Raw genomic sequence first — 22,375 nt, 5'->3', positions numbered from 1 at the left:
GATACTGATGTACACCCGCCCTGTCCACCCACCTTTTAATGGCACGTTGTGACCCTGGGCCACAGCGGTGCTGTGAATTTGTGCTGCGTAACCCAGTGTAATCACTATTGTTCTGCTTGAGTGAGTAGAGCTGATGAAGAATTTTTAGATGAAGTGTTTTGCTTTCATTTCCTGCTGGAAAAAACGGATTCATTGCAAGAGAAAGTTTAAAAGGGAACATATTGGTCTTGGTTACGATCACCTCTGCCGCCCGGCTGCGTATGAGAATTTCTGGTCAAAACTGGAGAAGTCTACACTGTACATCAAAAGCAAAGATGCCAAAGTTGGGATTTGTTGGGTACCACATCACCCAAGCGGTATCAGCTGGTTTAGATGTGTGTTTTTGCTTGGAAAGCTCTGCTACGGCACTGAACACCCACCTAGCATGGGCATAAATATCCAGGACATGGCAAATTCAGCTCCGAGTCTTTGGTTTACGCCAAAAGATTTAAACCTAAACTGAGATTTAAACTCTCCCTTCCCTTTCATTAGCATCCTCTGAGGTGCTATTGTTTCTGGGCTATTCTTTCATATATTGGACTTCCCACATCACTGATGAATATAGAGCTGGGCTTAGCATCGACTCTTGCACGGCCTCGAGAGAAGCTCATTCATTTCTGCTTCAATTTTTAATTAGAGGAAAGTCATCTACACCGGTGACGGTCATTTTTCACTAAATCTATTTAATACTCCTTTCATCTACTCATCAAGAATCAGCAGAAAGAAGGCGAGGAAGCAAATCTCAGCTAAAACAGAGAGCTGGAAAAGGGCCAAAGCAAAACGGGAGTTCACCTTAAAGGAGCAGAGAGAAGTCAGGAGTAATTTTCAGTGTAGCACCCAAGTGCGTGTCAGCAAAAATGAATGGAAGATTCGATTTTAAGCAGGAAAAAACATACTGAAAGGGGAAATAAGTGGAGTAATAACACATAATTCTTAGGCCTGTTTTGTTATCAGGCCATTTGTTTTCTTTCACTTCATGGAATCATAGAATCACGGAATATTTTGGGTTGAAGGGACCTTCAAAGCTCATCCAGTGGCACCCCTGCCATGAGCAGGGACATCTTCAGCAGCTCAGGTTGCTCAGAGCCCCGTCCAGCCTGGCCTGGGATGTCTCCAGGGATGGTTCATCCACCACCTCTCTGGCCAACCTGGGCCAGGCTCTCACCACCCTCAGCACAAACAATTTCTGCATCATGTCTGGCCTAAATCTCTCTCCTTTAGTTTAAAACCATCACCCCTTCTCCTATCACAACAGGCCCTGCTCAAAAGTCTGTCCCCATCTTTCTCATCGGCCCCTTTGATTAAATGAGAACCCCTCCCCAAAACCTGACCCACAACTGGGAGTTACACAGCAGTACAGATGCTTAAAATTAAGGCAGATTCAAAATTCATAACGTTGTCTGGCAAACAGAACTGGTGTAAATCTCTGAAAGCCGGGTGGATAAAAGGGCTAAAAAGTCAGGAAAAGGCTAAATCAGCTTTCTTAGACCTCGGCAGCACAGTGGCTGCGGGCAGATGGGGGCGGCTTCGCTTCTGCTGGCAGGACTTTTTATTAATAATTCTGTTCTCTCCACACCAACTTGCATTTGCGTGGGCTGGGAGAGAGGCTGACGAGGAATGTAAATCTTTCCTTTTATAAGCTCTGCCCAGGAAATCAATCTCATGCTGTCACCTTGTGCGTGCACCAGTTGGTCAGTTTTGAACGTAGTCACAGAGGGGCTGCAAAGATGCTGGAATTGCGGTGAGTCTTCTGCAAACAGCCGGCCAGGAGATGAGAGTTGCCTTAATTATCCTTCTCCTGAGGGACTTGTCAAAGCACACACTCACTCAAACATCGGTGAATGTAAAAAACAGCTTAACTTCAAGGCACATGTGGGAAAATAAGCTCTGGGTTTGTTTTGTTTGGGTAAGTGTGGTCAGACCCTGCAGAGATCGTAAATGTGGCCAAGAGGTGTGTGGACACGCGGCTTCGGACCAGCCAGGGAAAAGTGCAGCCCCATGGGTAGTAAAGGCAGTTCCAAGGGTTATCAGCTGAGACTGCACCTCAATCTTGTGCCTTTGTAGTCGCTTTGCCCATTTACGAGCCCCAAACAGTAATGAAATGGCAAACTGGACTCGCTAAAATGGCAACAGGGGTCCTTGAAAAGCTAAATTGCCCCACACACGATCCTCTGCACCTGTTCTGCCACCTAATCCTTCCAGTGGCTCCTCTGGCCCTTCCATCCAGTTGCCAGAGAACGAACGTTATCCTCCTGACCTAAAACTATGGGCTGCGAATTAAAAACCAATCCGTACGCTCAGAAAGCTGAAGCTGACAAATGGACTTTGCTGCTAACTTGGGTAAGACCACACGGGAAAGAGCAGAGCAGGCTGGGGAGGGATTTAAAATGCAACACGCGTGGCTTGGGATCAGTTAAAAAGTATTGACTGTCAGTATGAAATATGTGCTGGCGATAAAGCCGGCACTTCAGACACACTCTCAGACTCTTCTTCATTACTAAGACTTTATTCCTCATCAACTCGATAGAGCCTGAGGTTGTAACACATTGTTATTAGGACTTCAAAAAAACCCAATGTGTGGTTTTACCAAGAGAGACTTCAGGGTTGTATTTAAAGCAATAAGCAGCCTTGGGGAAAAACGCTGCGATTTCCACAGTTCCCCAAAAGAAATTTGGGAGGGGGAGATAGGACTTTTTAGTCCTTTAAACTGATTGAGCCCCACACTGAGAAACTCTTGTTGATGTTACAACACAACATTACCGCCTGATAGACCTAATTACACACACACAGAGGGGAAAAAAGCTAGGCAGGAAGAGCTCTTGGGAAATCAACAGCTCGCTAATTACCAGAGCTTCTTCCCAAACGCCAACCTGAGCGAGTTCTCGGCACGCCGGGTTCGCACGCTGCAGTTCCTGCTCCCGTGGGGCTGCGAGAATGAATTGCTGAGTTGTCACGGCTTGGTTCAAATCCCAAGCTGTGCCCCCAGCTTTCCTCCCTGTGCCCATGAAATTAGGGGAATACCTGAGGTTCTCCCTCATTTCTAGAAGGAAGAGCCAGGCTGGTCTGACCTGTGGATGCTCGTGGAGTCACCGCTCTGCAAATGTTCAGTCACTGAGGTCCTTCTGCAAATACCTCAGCACACCTATTCCTCCCTTGCAATAAAGCCAAATTTCTTCTATTCCCTCTCCTGCTCATCCTTCCCACCATTTCCAGAACAGGTGGTATCAGCAGACTCCAGTTCATATCGATATGGAGGGTCTCCTGATAAAGACTGAATATGTCACCAAAGTGGGTGTCTAAACCACCATGTGATTCAGGAGATAGTCCAGGACACCTCAAGAGGAGTCACACTCCTCTGGGCCAAGAGGTGGGTGTTCTTGGCAATCTCAGGTGCCACAGCACAGCGATACTTGTGTTCAGGGAGCTGGGCAAGTGACCCATCTCCTGTTCTGTAACGGTGTCTGAGTTTGCTCAGGTCACCCCTGACTTGAGCCCCATCCACTGCTGGGTGTTCTCCAGACTCCTGCCTTCAGGAACAAAGTCCCAGGAGACCTTGCTGGTGAAGATGGAGGCAAAGAATCCTTGAAGAACCTCAGTCCCGTCTGATTCTACCCTTATGAAGTTCAGCAGCAGACTCACGTTCATCCTGTCTATTCTCTTACTGCAAGTTAAGCTCTGTCAGCTCGTCTTGCTGCCCTTCCCGTGCAGGTATCTAGCTAGTCCAGGACAGTTTTGTCATCATCCCCACATCCATGGACAAGGTTTCTAAATTCCTCCTTTGCAGCTTCCCCTCCTCCCACCTCCTGTGTGCTGCCTTTTGCCCTGCAGCTCCATCAGTGCAGAGGAGCAGCCTCATGAGAGAAATGTTTCTGTTCATGGGTACTTGTAGAGATCATTCTTGTGCTTGGAGCAGGATGTCCTGTAAGGATTATCAGATTTCCTGAGCTCTTTCACCCTTCAGATCTACTTCCATGTCTCCGCTTACACCTCCTTTTGCCCATCTCCCTATAAAATCAGGGAAATATTGCTTCTTTCTCAGCATATTTGTGAACAGAGCCTGGCAATTTTAAACTTAGAATCTGCCAGAGCTTAGCACAGCAATAAATAACCATTAGGCAGCAGGCGGTGACACAGACTGCACTGAATTTTCCAGGAGGAAAATCCACAGAGATCCTGCATGCGCTACATTAGAGCTCCCAAACTCACTCTGGATGCTGGCACACTTGTCTTTATTCTTTTTCCTCATTAAACGATGGGTCTGCAGAGTTATGGCTGTTGTGTTACCCCACAAAATTCCTGCTGTGCCAGAACGAAGCACCATACCCACCTCTGTCCCTCCTGATGAACAGCAAAGGATGGCAGGGAGTGCGTTAGCGGCTCCTGTGCTTTGTCTGTCCGGTCTTGAATAGGCGGTTTCTATTGCCAGGTCTTTTCTTCACCAGCACTAGAAATAAAATCAAAGAAAAAAAAAATCATTATTTATTCATTTTTTTTAAAAGGAGAAGCAGAAAATCTTGCTCAAAAAAGGAAAATACAGCACGTTCCCCTCCTTCAGAAAAGAGTTGCAGGTGAAATGGGAAAGAAATGAATACAGAACAGCCCTTCAGCAATGATAACTTTCTACTTCCTAATGCTCTCAAAGAAAAGGATTACACCCCAAATCTCTGATCGCTTCGGGAACAGGAGCATTTGGAGGATTTTCCTTCTGCAGTTGAACGAGGAGAATAAATCTATCAGGTGCGTGCTTTAAGGTACGTTTGAGAGCAGATCTTTCAAAGGAGCAGATGGAAAATTCGCTCTGAAATGCTTCGCATGCTACAGCCTCAGGGATCATCACGAGGGATTTGTACCATCTCGAGAGCTCAGAGATACAGGCAGGTTCTCCCAGGCGAAGATCAACACTGCTACATGCACTGGTGGTAAAAGGGCTTGTAATCTGTAAATTCAGGGGATAAACCGTATCCCCAGCTTTACGAAGAATTTCTTTAAACTAAGGAGCGTTCACCACATTTGCAGCTCCACAAAAAGCCAAACCTGCTCCCCATCTGCAGCTGCACGTGTTGGGTAACGGGGTCCCAGACGAGCCCTCTGAGAAAGGCCCTTCAATGTGCTCGGTCCAGTAAAGTCGTTTGGAAAACCACGTGTGCTGGTGATATTAGGGGAAGCATCACGTACATTCGTCCTGATCTTCTGCTCTTAGAGGTTCCTTGCTTATCTTGCAAGTAGATATAATTTTGACACTGGTTTTACACCATACTTGCTACCTTCTCTCCAGCCTGGTGTCCTCCTGCCCTGACCAGTGCTCCCAGTACAGCATCATTTCACCCTACGGTCTTCACAAACGCATCTCCTGCAATTCAGAAATCCTTGGAGGGAGAAGAAAAAGACACACTGCATGTGCAAATTAGCCCAATGTCTCACACAGATGGGGCACCAGCCCACAACCCACATTCCCACCTTGGAGCTGCTCAGTGCCAGGACCTTTAGGCTCTCCAGGGATGAAACGGATCAATAACACAGCTGCAACTGCCAAAAGGATCGTTATAATCAGCACAAACCCTTTAAAATGGAAGAAGGTAGATTGAGATGAGATATAAGGAGGAAATTCTTCCCCACGAGGGTGGTGAGGCACTGGAACAGAGAAGCTATGGATGCCCCATCCCTGGAACTGTTCAAGTTCATGCTGGACGGGGCTCTGAGCAACCTGGGCTGGGTGAAGGTGTTCCTGCTCATGGCAGGGGTTGGAACGAGATGATCTTTGAAGTGTCTTCTAACTCTATGATTCTATTCCATGGCTGTGGAGCCCCAGCAGGCAAGGTCAGGATGAGACCTTTCTCAGACGCAACCCCCTGCTCTGAAGTTCCACGGCAAGAAAACCCAGAAGCAGCAGCATCAGCTGCTAAACCCCAACAGGCAAGTCCTCAAGAAGCACATCGGTTTGTACTTCTGCTGGTGTTTTTGGGAGCTTATGACAGGTGAAGAGAGGACTCGATACGCAAAAGAGACGGTAGAGTTAACTATTCCAAGTGAGTGCTGCTCCCTCTTGGGAGAGAAAAGAGATTCAAACCTCATCTGCACAATGTCCAGGTTCAGAGGCCCCCAGAGGTCATTTCCAACCTAAATGATTGTACAATTCTGTGTTTGGGCCTCTTAGGTGGCAATAATTCAGAAACACGAGCAGAAACGCAGAGTCGGGATGTCCTGGCTCTGTCCCCAGCTCTAACATTCATTTATTCAGATGAAATTCCTAGACAGCAAAACAGTGTCTGGTTTTCAGAGAGGTGCGGACACACACTTTGTGCAAGGTCACCCCAGAACCTGCGCCAGCTTGGGGTTCACTCCACATCTAATTGTCCTGTCCGCAAGATGGTCCGTCTTCCCAGCCTGCCTTTTTCCAGCAGATTCCTTCTCTGGTGCCTTATTGCATAATGCATTGTGAAATCTACTTTACATACAGAGCTTTTAGCTCTTAAATGTATTATTTAGTGTTGTTTTCTGATAATAAACCACCCCAATTGTTTTATTTATTCTTCCAGGCCACACAAGCACTTCTCCACACAAACACCCAGCTTAGCAGTGAATCCTTTTACATTCTGTGGTACGAAACAGCGAAGCAGTCGGGATGCAAAGTTCACCCCCTTCCAAATGTTGGAGCAAGGGACCACAGGGCAGCATTTTACAAGAAACCTGGTAAATCCGCACAACCACACAGCAGCTCATGTTGTTCTCCTCGTCACATTCCCCTTTATAAGGAGTTTTTGGAACATGGGAAGCAAACCGAGGAAGCAGGTGCTTTGCTCCATTGTGTGCGGCGGCACAAGCTACTCAAGGAGTAGGCGAGTGGCTGATCTTTTGTTCACCGCTAAAAGGGATAAATCAGGTGTGGGAGGAGGGGAAGGTTATTTTTGCTTTTACCTTGAAGCAATTAATGAACAAGAACTGTCTTGAGGTAAAACCACAGAGCCAGGCGCTTTACGTGGTACGAGAGAAGCTCGCCAAGGTCAGCTCCGGGCAGGAGGAGAGGGCTGGCTTTCCAAACGCTGACTTGGGGAGGCAGCTCCAATCCTTGGTGTTTCTTTGTGGTTTTCAGCCCTAGATAGCTCAGGCATATTATTTTCCCCAAGGCAAAAATACAAACCTCTCTCACCTCCCTAAAACACCATCGTGACCATTTCCTCAGCAGCAAGTAAGCACGTGGTAGAATTCAGGCTATTGTTCTCTGCTAGATGCTTCAGGTCATAATAAAGCACAAATTTACAACTTTCTTTGTGCTGGATAAGTTTCCTGAACAGCGCAGAAACACACACAATATTTAACAGCATCTCACTTAGCAGGGTGGGTCACTATGGAAAATAATGTGTCTTTATGGATGTTCTGGAAAGTCTGCAGCGAATAAGGAGGTTCTGGAGACTGAGCATCTCCATTGAGGGGCCTCCATGAAGCATGAAACCGTACAGGTGGCTTCTCAGGGACATCAGCAGGCAGGGGACAGGTCAGCAGCCAGTCGCCGGGAGGTTTCCATCCATGGAAAGCCTAGAGAAACCGGGGAACCCCGGCTGCTACATCCCAGCAATGTGCAGTGACATTAGATTTGTCAGCGCTACGCAGCCAAATTAACGTACCTTTCCTCCTCGTTTAGCTCTTCCACCCGCTCCCCATTCATATCCGTGTCTAACATCAGCTTTTCACCTCCTCTCGGAAAAGCCTTTGATGCGGGGGGCGGGCAGCCGCGTGTCGTCTCATTAGCAAGCGACGGCCTTCTGCGCTTTTTGGAGATCGCTTCATCACCACGCCGAGTGGGGGCCTCTCCGTCTCAGACAGCCCAATCGATCACGCCAAATAGCTAAATTACCTGACATGCTGTAATCGCCCATATTTATATAACGGGCAAGTTCTTATCCGACACAGTTCATTACGAAGCAAGTTAGAAATTCAGATGCATAAACACAACTATCGCCAGGGTTCTGGACAAGCTCTAAAGAGCATCCTACGGGCCAAAGTCCCTCTCTTATTACCAGATATGAGTCACAACAGTCCCAGTTAAGCGAGGGACATTAAATGCTGCTGTGCGACACAGTAGGAACCCAGTGGCTTGATCAATCTGCATCTTCACCACCTGCAGAAGTTTTAGGAGAAAGATGTCACTGTGCCACACACCATCATGTCATCATCTCCGCCGGGCTCATATAAAAGCTGTCCCCCTTAACCGTGACAGCATCCAAGACCCATGACTACAGCTATACTGGTAGCACTTCTGCATGGGCAGGCTTTGGACTGGGCATATTTATGAAGATTTGGCCACATACAGGACTAGAAATGCACTTTGCACAGAGATGGAATTGCAATAACTGCTTCTGGAGAAATCACATCTCCAACAAAACCCAGGTTGTGAGGCAAAAATATACCTAAGGATATTCTGCCTTTTCTAACCTCTGAGAAAGGTTCACGATTGTCCTGCTCCCTCCTTGCCCATCACACAAACAGCCACAGCTTTACTGGTCCTTCTGGGTTGCACCACACGATGTTTTCCTCTTATTTCTTTCTTGACGTCTCCAGGAGTAAATGTCACTCATCAAACCAACACCACATCTTACTAAACCTTTTCTAAAGACTGGGCTCAGTGGTGGAACAAGTTGTGGTGAACACGTACATGTGGCATTCTCACCCCCATCTGTTTAACCTCCCCAGGGCACGGCCTAGAGAAGATCAGGTTTGTGACCACCTGAGGGATCTGGACATACCTAAGTCCATGGGACATAAGATGCAGCCCAGAGTCCTGAGGGAACCTGCTGATGTAGTTGCCAAGCCACTCTCCATGATGTTTGAGAAGTCCTGGCAGTGACTTCATCAGTGGACAAAGGCAGGTCTATGGGTGTCATCTACCCGGACTTCTGTAAAGCCAGTGACATGGTCCCCCACAACATCCTGCCCTCTAAATTGGAGAGATGTGGGTTTGATGGGTGAACTGCTCAGTGAACGAGGAACAGGTTGGATGGTTGCACCCAGAGAGTAGTGGTCAATAGCACAATGTCTGGATGGACACCAGTAACAAGTGGTTACTGTACTATCAGCAAGTTTGCTGATGACACTAAGCTGGGAGGAGTGGCTGACACGCCAGAAGGCTGTGCTGCCATCCAGCGAGACCTGGACAGGCTGGAGAGTTGGGCGGGGAATAACCTAATGAAATTTAACAAGGAAAAGTGTAGAGTCCTGCATCTGGGCAGGAACAACCCCAGGTTCCAGTATCGGTTGGGAAATTACATATTAGAGAGCAGTGTAGGGGAAAGGGACCTGGGGATCCTGGTGGACAACAGGATGACCATGAGCCAGCACTGGGCCCTTGTGGCCAGGAAGGCCAATGGCATCCTGGGGTGTATTAGAAGGGGGGTGGTTAGTAGATCAAGAGAAGTCCTCCTTCCCCTCTACTCTGCCCTGGTGAGACTCCATCTGGAATATTGTGTCCAGTTCTGGGCCCCTCAGTTCCAGCAGGACAGGGAACTGCTGGAGAGGGTCCAGCATAGGGCAACAAAGATGATTAAGGGAGTGGAGCATCTCCCTTATGAGGAAAGGCTGAGGGAGCTGGGGCTCTTTAGTTTGGAGAAGAGGAGACTGAGGGGTGACCTTATTAATGTTTATAAATATATAAAGGGTGAGTGCCATGAGGATGGAGCCAGGCTCTTCTCGGTGGCAAACAATGATAGGACAAGGGGCAATGGGATCAAGCTGGAACACAAGAGGTTCCACTTAAATTTGAGAAAAAACTTCTTCTCAGTAAGGGTGACAGAGCCTGGAACAGGCTGCCCAGGGAGGTTGTGGAGTCTCCTTCTCTGGAGACATTCAAGACCCACCTGGACATGTTCCTGTGCAACCTCACCTGGGCGTTCCTGCTCCAGCAGGGGGATTGGACTGGATGATCTTTTGAGGTCCCTTCCAATCCCAAACATACTGTGATACTGTGATACTGTGATACTGTGGTGTCCATCGGAGGTCCATATTGGGACCAGCACTGTTCAATATCTTCATCAATGACATAGACAGTGGGATTGAGTGCGCCCTCAGCAAGTTTGCAGGTGACACCAAGCTGAGTGGCGCAGGTGACACACCTGAGGGACGGGATCCATCCAGAGGAACCTGCACAAGCTGGAGCAGTGGGGCCATGTGAACATCATGAGGTTCAACAAGGCCAAGGGCAACGTCCTGCACCTGGGTCGGGGCAACCCCGGTGTCGGTCCAGGCTGGGGATGCAGGGATGGAGAGCAGCCCCGGGAGAAGGACTTGGGGTGCTGGGGTGAGACATTGGCCATGACCCGGCCATGTGCGCTGGCAGCCCAGAAACCACTCGTGTCCTGGGCTGTGTCCCCAGCCCCGTGAGCAGCAGGTTTGGGGGGATTCTGCCCCTCTGCTCCGCTCTGGTGAGACCCCCCTGCAGTGCTGGTCCAGCTCTGGGTCCTCAGCACAGGACACACATGGAGCTGCTGGAGAGGGGCCAGAGGAGCCCCAGGAATGACCTGAGGCTGGAACAGCTCTGCTGGGGACAGGTGAGAGAGTTGGGGTGTTCAGCTGGAGAAGAGAAGCTCCAGGGAGACCTCAGTGTGGCCTTTCCAGACTTAAAAGGGGCCGATGAGAAAGATGGGGACAGACTTTTGAGCAGGGCCTGATGCGATAGGACAAGGGATGGTGGTTTTAAAATAAGAAGGGAGATTCAGGCCAGACATAAGGAAGAATCTTCTACAAGAGGGTGGTGAGAGTCTGGCCCAGGTTGGCCAGAGAGGTGGTGGATGAACCATCCCTGGAGACATCCCAGGCCAGGCTGGACGGGGCTCTGAGCAACCTGAGCTGGTGAAGATGTCCCTGCCCATGGCAGGGGGAACTGGGGGAGCTTTGAATGTCCCTTTTCCACCCAAACTATTCTGTGACTCTTTAATTCTCTCCTTAAAACACTCTGAGAACGCCATTAAGTGTATCTACAGATCTCCCTCCTGCACAAGTCACCCACATGCTGGCAGAAGCGATACAGTCTGTACCATCCTTGGTGTAAAAACACTGGTGGCATAAGTGCTGTGTCACAAAAGTCCCCACCTGAAAACAAGAGGCGCCACTGGGACAGACCTTTCAGGCAAGATCTCTACCAGCTAAAGCAATGTTATGATAGCTGAAATAAAGAAATCAAAACTAATTACCACAGACTTTCAAAGTAAAGAGGTGACTCAAGCTGGCCTAACAAAGCAGATGTTTGCAGTTCAGTGAATGAAAGCCTGCGCAGGACACTTGCACTGTACAGGTTCAGACATGCAGATGTAGCAGCAGCAAAACACAACCCTTCAAAATACACAGAAAGAATGAAACACGGTGCCTGAAGCTCGTGGGTGTGCTTAACGAAGTTATTAGGCAGGAGAAGAGTGTATGATAGAAGATAAGCACTAGCAGAATGCGCGATAATTGAATTTCTACAAAGCGAAGTCACCACTCGGATTGGAAATGCTGGATAATTCGATACACGGTGTGTGTGCTGTTCTGTCACCGGGGCTTCGCTTGCAAGGTATTGTAAAGAAACAGAAATGACAACCCCAGTCTCAGGCTGTGTGGCCACAGGAGACTAAAACCAGCCAGTCCCTGGGAAAGGCAGATTGGGAGACACCAAACTCCACTCAGCATGTGTGTCTGGCACAGAAACCGCTCCTGTCCTAACGGGGAGGGAGACATACATACAGAAAACACGGGGGGACAGATGGAGTAATCCAGGACTAGTTAGGAAAGGCAAAATTACACTGCTCTATTCACCAAAGGCTTAAGAGAGAGGTCAGGGAAAAGAGATCAAAGGAACTTGGCCAAAGCTGGATGTGAAAGAAGGACTTAACTTCTCATCTGCATAAGGTAGACTCAATCAGCGAGCAAGATGAGATGGGTTTTGGAAAGGCACAGGTTATAAAAGTTAAGCTAAGGGTTGGACTGAGTCAGCCTAGAAATAAATTGATGAATTAAATATACCCACTCGCTAACTTTTAATAATAATTATTTTTATAATAATATTAATAATCATAGAACGCCCTGAGTTGGAAGTGACCCACAAGGATCATCGAGTCCAACTCCTAATAATATTTTAATATTTTCAATAATTCCTTTTAGCATTTCTTAATATCTGAAACTTAACGAGAAAAAAACTCACCAAAACCGTTAATAACAAAACCCCTTAGTCTTATAAAATTTCTGTCACATATATAATTTGCATATTATTTTGTTTGGACTCTTCTGGTTTTGGATGCACCTGGGGCTCAAGAGGCACCGGGAACCCACGATACTCCAGGAACCATGAGTGTTATCCCATACTGACACCTTTTTTTGCGCTCTCACATGTTACGCAGCTGTTGCACAGTCAGGCAGAAAGGGACCTGGGGGGACTAATGGACAAGAAGCTCCACATGAGCCAACAGTGTGCCCAGGTGGCCAAGAAGGCCAATGGGATCCTGTCCTGTATCCAAACCAGCGTGGTCAGCAGGACAAGGGCAGTGATCCTTCCCCTGTGCTCTGCATTGGGGAGGCCACACCTGGAGTGTTGTGTTCAGTTCTGGGCCCCTCAGCTCAGGAAAGAGATTGAAGTGCTGGAGCAGGTCCAGAGAAGAGCAATGAGACTGGGGAAGGGACTTGAACACAAGCCCTATGGGGAGAGGCTGAGGGAGCTGGGCTTGGTTAGTCTGGAGAAGAGGAGGCTCAGAGGTGAGCTCAGCACTCTCTAGAACTACCTGAAGGGCAGTTCTAGCCAGGTGGGGATTGGGCTCTTCTCCCAGGCAGTCAGCAATAGGACAAGGGGCCATGGGCTTCAACTCTGCCAGGGGAAATTGAGGCTGGCTATTAGAAAGCAATTCTGTGCAGAGAGAGTGGTCAGGCATTGGAATGGCTGCCCAGGGAGGTGCTGGACTCACCGGCCCTGGAGGTTTTTCAACTGAGATTGGCCATGGCACTTAGTGCCATGATCTAGTCAATGGACTGGAGTTGGACCAAGGGTTGGACTTGATCATCTCTGAGGTCTTTTCCAACCCAGCCAATTCTGTGATTCTGTATTTCTTACCGAACCGCCACTTCACGCCTCCATGGTGGCCACTGTTGTGGAACACGCTTTGAGATCCTTCAAAGTAAAAGGTATTTCTGTCAAGTCTCAGGGTTGGGAACTTGGGGATATTAGGAAGAGTACGGCAGGACTGTTCAATGGCTGCAAACTTAATGAGCAAACCCAGCACTTCTTTTGACCTCAAAAATTACTTTTTAGGTTAAAAAAGAGGTCTTAAAATAAAAAAAAGCAGGATGAAATGCTTCAACCAATGGCGCTGCCGCATGGAGCCTGTTCCTCAGCATCCCGGAGCAGATGTGCTGCACTCAAAACGTCTTTGTCTATTAAAACTGTGTCAGCTTCAGAGACTCCAAAACTCCCTGTGGCATAAACAGAATTTCTAATGAACAGCTGCAGGATCCAGGAGTCGCTGCACAAAACGCAGCTGCCGAGATCATTTGCTTCGCCCCTTTCTCACCACTTCGATGCCCGAATCTCACCTTCCCCTGGGGTCTCTCCTGTCCCCCTGTCCCACCACCCCACTGTGTCTTCTGCACCCTCCGCAGATGAGCATCGTCAACCCATCGGTTTAATTCATCCATCTCCTTCACGCATCCCTGTGACCCACCTCCGTCCTCCTTCTTCGCAGAAAAGTCAGCTAGAAACCAGTAATTTGAGGGCAGATGCATGGCACCCGTTTCCTCTATTGACATTTATTATTTCCGAAGCCTGCGAGCATCTCTCATCTCCTTAGACCACATCTTACTGTGCCCCAACATCTCCTGGTCCAACAGAGCCCTGGAGCGCTCTCCTGCCTCTTCAAAGCTTCGCTGCCGTTTTGCCTCCTCGCACCGAGAAGGGAGGAATAAAGAAGAAAAACATTATCACGCCAAACCCTGTAATTCCACCCAACATGAGAAATCCTCGGGGAAGGATTCAGCCTGAGTAAATTGAAACCCACTAATAGAGCTTTTAGCGGCGGCGCTGCCTGCCAGGCCAAGGCACCAAAGCGTGACTCCTCCTGTGAGTTGTGTTTTGGCTTTTTTGTTGGTTTCTTTTCCCTTAAATCCTCTGTCTTTGAAACCAAAAACCTGTCCAGCATGCGGCCTGGTCTGAGGGCACTTCCCAGCTGCTCTCCCGAGCCTCATGGTGTCCTGTTCACTCACTGGAATGGTTATTATTAATAATGGCCCCTGTGATGCTCAGAACTGAACGTAGCCCCACCAGGTACTTCTGGGAACAGCACAAATGAAGTCTGAATTCTTCCTATTTGATGCCTTTAATGTTCTTCGGGGCTCTCCGGTACCTCATAAACACCCTCACTTTCCTATTTTCAGGACATTTATAGGGAGTTAATCCTTTGGTGAGCTCTATCCTTCTAATTTCAGTGAAAACAGCTGATGAGTTCAAAAGTCATGGGAACAGTGATCAGATAAGACTGGATGCCAAAGTCCCATTTTATTAGAACACTCTAACAACATTAAAGAGCGTGTAATGCTCAGCAGTAGTGTCTTTTTAAAGAAACCCTTATTAACTGGTATCGAACAGGCGGGCCAGCTAAATACCTTGTGGCTTTGAGGCAATCTGCCTGATGTAATCATGTAGCGTCCAAAAGCTTTAGCGACGAGTGGTAAGACTGGTTTTAGCGCTGAGCAGATTAAACCAGCCAAGTTTTTGCAAGTTAATGGCTTAACAGCTTCCCTGGATCAGCAGCTGGACCAATCTTCACAGCTGGACGAATCTTCACAGCTGGCAGGGCTTCCAACAGTTAATGTTCCCTGAGAAAAATTCAATTCCCAGAGAAACTGTGTGCTTTGGATGTTGTGGATACCCTGTGCACGTCGGAGATCGCCCAAATAATCCTCACCACACGCTGTCCCACCTGCCCCTTCACAGCAGAAGGTGAAGAGAATCCAAATATTAGCAGAACGGGTACATTTGGGAAGGCTGAAAGTACTTTGGCCAGGATAGAGCAGACTTAAAAATACTCCAGGCAGAAATCTCCAACACACAACAGCTATTTTTGCTGGGGAAGTGCGGTCAAATGTCCTCAGAGCAGCTCAGGAACAGGCAAGGGGACACTCTGCCAGATGAAATAATCTCCTCCAGCACAAGCTGCTGTCTCCAAACCATCATCCCAAAGATCAGCCCATTTCCAGCTCACACCAGCTTCAGGGACTGTTTGCAGAACAGATGGCGAGAAGTCCTCATGGATAAGGAGGTCACAAACATCTTTTCTGGCCGTTTGCATCGGTTCTTGTGGACAGAAGAGCAAGGCCTCGTATCTCTCATGCTTTCCATCTCACTAAGGTCTCAGCGGCTTGAGCCACAAACAGCTCACATTGCACAAAAATATTGCAAGGGATGGTACAGCCATCTCCCTTTCATGCTTAATAACATAATGGTGTGGGTAGTGCCTGAGTTAACTATGGGCATTCACTGGACAAAAGCTGCTCATGACCAGGGAAAATACCTGATGCTCAGCCAAGAAAAGGGGAGATGTTCCCAGAGCCCAGGGAACAGACACTTTAAAGGGCTCGGCGACACAGCCACCAACTTATATCTGGACAGGAACAACCCCAGGTTCCAGTGTAAGTTGGGGAACGACCTGTTGGAGAGCAGCGTAGGGGAAAGGGACCTGGGGGTCCTGGGGACAGCAGGGTGACCATGAGCCAGCACTGGGCCCTTGTGGCCAGGAAGGTCAATGGTACCTGGGGTGGGTTAGAAGGGGGTGGTCAGTAGGTCAGAGAGGTTCTCCTGCCCCTCTGCTCTGCCCTGGGGAGACCACACCTGGAATCTTGTGTCCAGTTGTGGCCCCTCAGTTCCAGCAGGACAGGGAACTGCTGCAGAGAGTCCAGCGCAGCCACCAAGATGCTGCAGGGAGTGGAGCATCTCCCGTGTGAGGAAAGGCTGAGGGAGCTGGGGCTCTGGAGCTGGACAAGAGGACACTGAGGGGGGACTCATTCCTGGGGATCAAGATGGAAAGGGGGAGTGTCAGGAGGATGGAGCCAGGCTCTTCTGGTGACAACCAGTGACAGGACAAGGGATAATGGGTGCAAACTGGAATACAAGAGGTTCCACTTAAAGATGAGAAGCAACTTGTTGGGGGTGAGGGTGGCAGAGCCTGGCCCAGGCTGCCTAGGGGGGTTGTGGAGTCTCCTTCTGTGCAGACATTCCAACCCGCCTGGACACCTTCCTGTGTAACCTCATCTGGGTGTTCCTGCTCCGGGGGAGATTGCTCTGGATGAGCTTTCCAGGGCTCTTCCCATCCCTGACATCCTGTGATTCTGTGAACTCCACCACAAATGTGCCGCGCAGATGGACACGAAGGCATCGGCTTGGAATGAAGTCATTAAGATAGGCACAAAATTCACAACTCAGTTTGACCCACTGTACAGAATCCAATAAAAATAATAAAAAAGCAGGAGGATGGCTATATTAGATCAAACCAATGATCCATCCACTTCGACCTCTTGCTCCTGAGTGCTCATTTCCAACCACTTTGGTGCAAAAACACTCATTAGTCATAGCGGCAGAACAGCTTATTCAGAACAATTTTTCGCTAACCACTAACAAATAGGGGTTGTGTAGGCCCTTGAAGAACAGAAGCTAGCCACCAAAATAATTCCTTGAAGCAATTGGTCATGTACATTCTCATCTGTACAAAGTTTGAAAGGAAAAAAAAGGAAAAGCACATCAGGCTCTTGGTTTTGTAGCTTTTGGCAGCAGCGAGTTCCACAGCTCAGCTCCGCACGGGATTTCCTTTCACCAGCTTCAGATACAAACCCTCCTATAATTCGGCCTGTACCCTGTTTTGCAGCATCACCCCGCTCTGCGGTGACGGGTACCACAGGACTCTCATCACTACGGAACCGGAGGAACAAGAGTAAGAAAGACATCAGTACAAGAACTGCAGCCTCACCTTTTCTAATCCCACCACGTGCCCCTCTCTCTACTGAGCAGCTTTCGCTATCATCTCATCCTTCCCGATGGACACCCTGGTTCTCCAGCATGCTCCTTTTCTAGACCAGCCCTTCCTCTCTTTTATCCAACCTCTTTCCATTCCGCTCATTTCCCAAATTTGTGCCGAGTCTCCTTTGTTTTTTAATTGCTCTCAATATGTCACTCTATATTACTCAACAGCAGATTTACTTCAACATGTCAATGCTGCTGCTTAGGAGATCTGGCTGTGCTTTACAACATAAACCTGCTTCAGAATCAGGTGTTCCCCTTCCCAGCGCTCCCCGGAACGTCTGGATCATCGGGAAGCGAGGGGAAAATAACAATAAGTGCGACTCTAAAGGCAGTGAGACCACTGGCCTGCCTAGGAAAGCTTCACCAGAGATCCTTTAAAGCAAAATGAAATAAAACAATACCACAAACCACCCGAGAAGAAGAGGAATTCTGCCAAAAAACCCACTTGACTTTTCTTCTCGGTGAGGAGCCAGTATCAGGTGCTATTTTGTCTTCCATTTTCTGCCTTGTACCCACCAGTTTCAATAGGAGCCCATCAAGTAAATGATCATCAAGAGCTTTGAAATGAGTCCTAATACAGAGCTAATATCAGCTTTCCCCAAGCAGCAAGTTAATTTTAGGTAATAGCCTTCAACTGCGCTATAAAAGGCCTGGAACACCCAGGTGAGAGCATGTTCTGACCTTTAAAATTAGATTTGGGTCTTAGAGAAAGAAGATAACGTGCAGGTAAAGCACACACTCAATGTTTCCTGCGTTTCAAGCTCTCCAACCAGCAACGGTGTCAAGATTCAGTCATTGCCCCTCCGGACTCCAACCTGCACGTTCATGGCGAGTAACTGGACGGTCTAAAGGCTCCGCGCGCAAATTCAGCGAGAGGCAGAAACGGGCCCAAAATGCTTATGAAAAACACAGCGCAAAACCAAGAAAATCTCTTCTTTCTGCAGCCCACTGAAGCAGAATAAATCCAAACGAATTACCTGCTGAGCGGCCACCGACAGATGCCGAGTCTTCCACACGTTCATCCAGAGCTCAAATCCTGAGGTCGGGTCCACGGGCTTGTCTCCATTTGAGGTGTATTTTACACATTGTCCCTAAACTGACCTCATCCTCTGCCCCCAAATCTCCAGCTCCATCAGCACCCTGGATCCATCCAAGCCAGGCTGGTTTAGGGGGAATTCATTCCCATCAACTGATGCCACCACGATAATCTCCAGCAGCTGCTCATTCCAGATTTGGACTGAAAATCACACCCAAGGAACCAGGTTCACAACCTCGGGAACTGATCCTACAACCTGAGACAGCCCAACTGAAGCCAAAACTTGCAGCAGGAACCAGAGCGGCTGCTGATGGGTTTCCAAAAATAACCCAGTTCCATTTCTTCGGTGCCTGATGTCCATTTACTTACAGCCACCTAAAAATAGCCCTTCCTATTTGGATCGATGGAGGGAGCTAAGAGAAGTGAAAGACGCTCATCACTCTGCACACACACAAAACTAAAGGAGACAAGATACTTTAGAAAAGCAGCATAGGGAACAATCCCACACCGGCCCCGAGAGAGCCAGCTGGATGGGCCTAATGATTCTTCTCCAGCAACAGCTGTGATCGGGTTTATTTCCATTTTATGTGATTAAAAAGAAAGAGACAGATAAAAGGAAGAACAAAAAGTCCAAGATTTCCAAAGGCACTAAAAATGAAACAGTTTGTATTCACTTGGCACCCTACCTTGACAGCATTTTATATATGATAGCCAAGCAGTCCTCAATAACCCAAAAGGAAAATGCAAGTAATTTATAGGCAGGGAAAACAAGGCATGAAAATGTGAAAATACCGACTCAATCATCAATAAAATCAACAGCAGGAGTAGGTTGAAAGGGCAAGTGTTCCTGACGCATTTTCCTATATTCATGCCGCCTCTATTTATTCTTCACGGAGCCAACGTAATTGTTTCCTTTGCCTGGCAAGAGTAAATCAATGCCGAAGACTCCGGTGGCTCCTCACAAGGAGTCACAGCCCATTTAGCTGATAAAAGTTACCCAGTTTTCAGAGCCTGTTCGCACCTCGCAGGGAACACGCACTTTTTTAAAATGTAAAAGTACAAGTTTAGCAGCAGGATGCCCGAAATTAATCCCTTTATTTAAACACTAACAACTTTAAGTGTCTCTAAGTGAATGTAAAGGCTTTATTAGCTCAGGCAATGAAAACTTGCGAGCAGCCAAGACGAGACGAAGCCAAGGTTATCTGCAGTAAGTTTCCAAGTATTAACTTTGACAACACGAACTCGCTCTTGGGAGCATTCATAGCTCGGAGGCAGGAATAAAGAGAACGACAACGCAACTGGAAAGGCGGATGGATGGATGGACCGATGACCGGGCTGGAGGGCTGGGCAGAGGAGAACCTGATGAAGTTCAACAAGAACAAGTGCAGGGTCCTGCAGCTGGGGAGGAACAACCCCAGGCACCAGCACAGGTTGGGGCTGAGCTGCTGGAAAGCAGCTCTGCAGAGAAGGACCTGGGAGTTGTGGGGGACAACAGGGTGACCGTGAGTCACCAATGTGCCCTGTGGCCAAGAGGCCAATGGGATCTGGGGTGCATGAGGAAGAGTGTGAGCAGCAGGTCAGGGAGGTTGTTCCTCCCCCTCTGCTCTGCCCTGGGGAGGCCCCATCTGCAGTTGTGGGTCCAGTGCTGGGCTCCCCAGGTGAAGAAGGACAAGGAATTGCTGGAGGGAGTCCAGGGAGGGACACAAAGATGCTGAGGGGTCTGGAGCATCTTTGTGATGAGGAGACTGAGAGAGCTGGGGCTGTTGAGCTGGAGAAGAGAAGCTGAGAGGGATGAGATCAATGGGATCAATATGTCAGGGTGGGTGTCAGAGGATGGACCAGACTCTGTTCAGTGGTGCCCAACGCCAGGGTGAGGGGCAACGGGCACAGACTGAAACACAGGAGGCTCCATGTGAACATGAGCAGAAACTTGTTTGCTGGGAGGTGCCAGAGCCTGGCCCAGGCTGCCCAGAGCGGGTGTGGAGTCTCCTGCTCTGAGACATTCAAACCCGCCTGGACCCACCTGTGTGATCTGCTCTGTGACCCTGCGTGAGCAGCTGGGTTGGACTGGGGGATCTCCAGAGGTCCCTTCAACCCCAACCAGGCTGGGATGCTGTGAACCTTCCCGAAGCCATTCCCATGGCCACGAAGGGCAAGCGAGTGATTTGGGACATCACACAGGTAATGCGGGCAAACTGACCGAACTGATTGTCTCCTGGAAAAAGTCACTGGTTTGGCAGTTGACATCGGTTACCTTGACATTGGCAAGGTTGCTGATGTCATCTCCTGTGACTGGCTCTACAGGAGGAAAACGAATGACTGGAACAGGAGCCCAGAGAAGTGGCAGATCCTGCACCCCAGTGATGGTCAAACCTCAACAGGACAAAGCCCTGAACAGCCTCATCTACCTCTGCAGTTATTTCTACTCTGAACAGGACGTTGGCTTAGAGACCTCAGAGGTCCCTTCCAACCTGATTTGTTCTATGATTCGAAGATGCAAAACAAAAGGTGAAAATCTTTCCTAGAAATATCTTAACTAGATAAAGCTGTAATTGTATAATAAAAGGAACTCTTTGTAAGCTCTTCATTGAATGGATGACATGGCAACACTAGGAGGTCTCTCAGCACACTGTGCTTCCTCCTCTCTGACGTTTACATGTTGACAGAGGAATATATCTGTTCAGCTAAGACATATACCAATTCCACATTAAAATTTGAGGTCTTTTCGTGGTGTCATAAGACTTAATACCTGTAGGAGGTGATAAAACATTCATGAGAACAACACTGTGAGATTAAATGGGCTGGGCTGACATTAAAAGGTGTTTTAAGATCCACCCTTTTAAGGATTCCTCTGCTCCCATCTCTCTTGCTCAATCACTACATCAACATTTCCCCACGTCCTTTCACGTGTCCAACACACAGAGGGATGCACAAGGTGTGTGCATCTCAGACTGAATCCATCCCGGTTGCTTTAGTGGGATGGAAGAAGAACGGATCAGATGCTGCTTTGAGTTCTGGGTGTCACCAGGTTGTAGATTTATTTTCAACAAATGACTTCTGTTGTTACTGGAAAATGCAACTATTGAGTTTCACCCAAATTGAAAGCTCCTCTCGGGTCTTCCTTTCACCTTACTCTAGCAGCTGTTCTTGCCAAAATCCATAGGAAAGCAAAAATCTATAGTTCCTAGATACATATTTTGAAAGGGTTTCCAAGTGCAGAGCAAAGTTTTCATCCTTAATGTGACCTTGTAAGTCGCACAGATACCTTCCTGATTCTGCTGGTCCTGATCCAGAAGAAAAATAAAATCCCCAAGTGAAAAAAATCACTGCTTTTGCTGACCAGAATTACCCGACTTAGCGAATATCAGCAGCCAAGGACACAGGATAACACACCACAGTGGAAATCACAAGTGCTGGATGCAGTTTCCTTAAATCCTCCGAGCCTTCGCTTCTCTGCTGCAACAGCCATTTAAGTGCTGATAAACTCACTTTTAGATCATTCTCATAAAACTGAAGGTCAGCAAACGATTTTGTAATTAAGGCCGTTGCATAATTCTCAGCCTGATGCACAATTCGAGCCTGCGCCACCGAACAGACCAGGACTGGAAAACTCCTCCTTCTCCACCAGTTCGGAAGGCGCCTCTTGCCCTGGGTGGCTTTGCAAATGAAGAGTGAGCGGCTACAACCAACCAGTTCTCAATAATCCATCTCTGCATCTAAAATGCTCCTCTTTTCAAAGTCAATCTGAGGAAACGCACTGATCTTGGCCTAAAAAAAGGTCTCTGATATAGAGAGGACGTTCTAATATCAACCAGTGGAGGGCAACCACACACGTGCACAACAGTCAGCGTCCTACTGCCTGATACAGAAAAAACCCTCTTTCTTCCCATTCCCAACTATCATAGAATCATTTCAATTGGAAGAAACGCTCAGGATTGAGTCCAATTGTAACCCAACCAACTCTAGCACTAAACCATGTCCCTAAGAACCTCATCTAAATACCTTTTAAACACGTCCAGGGATGGTGAAGGAAGAGTTTAAGTGTTTTATCTTTCCCATTCCACATTATTTATGTCTATGCCTTTCCTGGGCCACCTGAACAGCATCCCCCAAATGACAGAGTATATTCACCTGGAATTAGGCAAAAGAGACCTTGAATTCCACAGCTCCCCCTCAGCAACAGTTCCGCTCTTCTCCCCACTTGTGAGAAGGACCTGCTAGGCCACACAGGAAACCACACAGCAGAAAAGCAACACATTTCAGCATAGAACCACCTGGAC

General features: G+C 48.2%; 1 protein-coding gene across 1 annotated transcript in view; it reads right to left on the bottom strand.

The window, feature by feature from the left end:
• The window catches only part of EXTL3 (exostosin like glycosyltransferase 3), a 132,201-nt gene that overhangs the window by 37,457 nt on the left and 72,369 nt on the right, over positions 1 to 22,375 (bottom strand). The window contains exon 4 of the mRNA XM_080342118.1: positions 4,367 to 4,483. The gene's annotated coding sequence lies outside the window, so the exon portion shown is untranslated. The remainder of the gene's footprint in view (positions 1 to 4,366; positions 4,484 to 22,375) is intronic.

The sequence above is a fragment of the Nesoenas mayeri genome, assembly GCF_963082525.1.
Source record: "Nesoenas mayeri genome assembly, chromosome: 3".
Lineage (NCBI taxonomy): Eukaryota > Metazoa > Chordata > Aves > Columbiformes > Columbidae > Nesoenas > Nesoenas mayeri.
This window is presented reverse-complemented; position numbering and strand designations above follow the sequence as displayed.